We start from the raw sequence: 3,211 nt of genomic DNA, 5'->3' as shown, positions 1-3,211 counted from the left end.
ATATATAACAGCAACAACAACAACAACAACAACAACAACAGCAACAATAATAATAATAATAATAATAATAATAATAATAATAATAATAATAATAATAATATGAGGCATGATTGCTCATGGAAGTCTGAAAAGGGAGACGGAATGTTCGTTAGTAGCAACACAAGATCAAACACTAAGGACGAATTGGATAAGAGACAAGATAGAAAAATCCCAGTGTAGTTTATGCAAATCAAAAGAAGAAAGTGTTGCTCATATAGTAAGTGAATGTAGCATTACAGGCACAGAAAGAATACAAGAAAAGACAAGATATAAGGCTTAAATTTAAAACTAAAATTATACCCTATATGCAGGTTTTGACACACTTAATATTGTTAATTCTACAAATGAAATAAATATTTGGTTTATTATTCCTTACGCACAACAAATAAAAACTAATTTGTATGTATGTCTATATATACACATATAAATAATACACCTATAAAGAATATTTATAATATTATTATATCAGTAAGGATATTTATAATATTTAGTCGATTAATAAACATATTTGTCTTAAGTGAGGTCGATTTACCTTTAATCCTTTCCGGGTCGATGAATTAAGTACCAGTTGCGTAGTGGGGTGGGGGGTCGATTAGATCGACTGTCCGTCTCTCCAAAGATTTTGGGCCTTGTACCTAGAGTAGAAAAGAATATATTTGTCGAAACTGCAAACTATATCACTATATTCGTAGTTAAATTTAAGATATGTTTTAATTTATGCTATCATCTTTATATAAAATGATTCTAAGTATATAACTTAAATTTAATAATAATGCTATATAAATAATTTTATAAAGACTCTGATTAAAAACATTTCTATTGTAAGTACGTATTTCCGGTTATTTTTCCGTATGCAATGAATGTATAAATATATAAACATTGATTTACAATGGTATTTTTCTCTGATAAATTTGTTCTTTACTTCTTAATTACTAAGAATAATGTTTATATTAGTACGCATAAACAGAGTAGAATAATTCCTAAATATAATTATATATCTTCTTGAATAATTATGCATATATGAATATTTCTTGTAGACACTATTATCTATCATCTATATTATTCTCTTTCGAACTTATGTGCATATATAAATTATAGAAAAATAAAACCATTGGCTTACACTAACATATTTCCTTTTGTAAAACTAAGTAAAATTCTGATAATTTATTCATTTGTATATTATTATCATTTTTATGTGAATGATTGTAAAGTTTATAATAATCCTAACTTTATGCTCTTGTTTAACATCGCCGTATTTAGTAGAAACCTGTTGAATTAATGAATCGTTGATTAAAAGTTTTTTTTAATGTATTTAGTGTGGGAATCAAATATATCCTTATTTATTTTTTCGAAATAGTATATAGAAGTTTCAAATACAATATATTTCATACTCCACCATAAATTCTGAACATATTATATAGGTTTTATTATATACATTTCATATACGAAAAAATGGGCAGTGATTATTCAAGATTAAAATAGCTTTCGGTTAATATAGTTCAAGATGCATAAGAACATTTAATGACCGTTGTAATTGTTTCGTTTATTTAATTAATTTTATATATTTGAATTTTGGTTTTGTTTTTGATTATATTTATTATATTTTAAAATTATTAATGCTTCCGCTTGCAAACATAGGTATATTCCAAATGCGACTATATTATGATTTAGCAGTCATGGCATGAATTTTTTAGATAAATATTTCCCTGACGAGATTCATATGCATAAATGCTATTTATTTTATAAATTCACTAGTGGATATGAATCGAAACAAAATGTAGGGCATATATTTATTTTAAATATTTGTTATATTATATCATATCTTTTTATAGTATAATTATACTAAATTATAACGCAAATAGATTTATATGCCAATTCCATTTCTCTATTTCTTTAATATATGTATATATATATATATATATATAATTTGACTCCCGGTCCGATGATAATCTGAATGAGGGATCATGTCTTCCTAAACAGAGATTGAACTTGAAAATACTTTTTCTTATTGCTAAAATTTACGACGGCCTTTTTGGTGGGAGAAATAGCGATATAGAAGTGTTGGTTTTCTGTGCGACGTCAGAAAATACTGAAGAAGCTACTGATGATGATGATGATGCTGATGAGAGGGAGATTGCTGATAAAGTCTATGCTGCTACTGCTGATGATGATATTGATTATAGTAATCGTGGTGGAGATTGTGCTGGTGGTGTTAAATGATGACGATACGACGACGAGGACGACGAAGACAATGATGATGAAGATGATGATGATGATGATGATGATGATGATGATCATCATCATCATGATAGTAGTTGTAATGGAGTGGAAGACTCGAAACGAGTGAAATGGTCGAATGAAGAAGCACGTAATTAACAAGTAATTAAAGATGATCTCGAAAATCGTATAAAATTCCATTTAAAATTTATGGCCGTAAATTAGGGTTTTTCATATTCACCCGCCGAGATTGATTGGTAGAATCAATAGAGCGTATCATAAGAAGCATTTTCCGTTCTGCCACGAGGAAAAGAGCGTCTTTAGAGTTTCTTTAAACATTCTTTTTGTTTCGTTTCTTTCAGTTCAAATTTCTCCAAGGTAAACTTTACCTTTCACCGTTCGACACTTGTAATACGCAGTACCAGGCCAGTACTGCCACCAATGTATTCAGCAAAAACCCCTCCCCTCAAAGATACAGAGATTTTGACTTTAATATGCAATAACGATACATATTTCATTTTTGTAACAGTGTTACTACTACTACTACTACTACTACTAACGCTGCTGCTGCTTTTGCTTCTGCTGCTGCTCTGAGCATTATCATCACCCCTGCCATAATGCTCCCCAACTGATAGCCATCAACATAATTATTATCGTCAGTATCGTCGTCGTCATCATCATCATCATTATCATCATCACGGAGTTCAAATTCCGTCAAGAACAGCTTTGTCCTTCATACATCTAGGGTCGAAAAGTGGGGTCCGTACAATCGACTTACGCCTCCCCCAATTTCGATGGTATCATACCAAAAGTTTGAAACCTCACATCATCGTCGTCGTCGTCGTCGTTGTTGTTGTTGTTGCTTATTTTGTTTTATTCCTGGCGAAATGTTAGATGAAAGATTATCCATCTATTATACGCGTAGAAAGCGAAAACGAAACCCCAAGAAGAAAAG

Source organism: Octopus bimaculoides, chromosome 19, assembly GCF_001194135.2.
Source record: "Octopus bimaculoides isolate UCB-OBI-ISO-001 chromosome 19, ASM119413v2, whole genome shotgun sequence".
Lineage (NCBI taxonomy): Eukaryota > Metazoa > Mollusca > Cephalopoda > Octopoda > Octopodidae > Octopus > Octopus bimaculoides.
Note: the sequence above shows the minus strand (reverse complement) of the source record.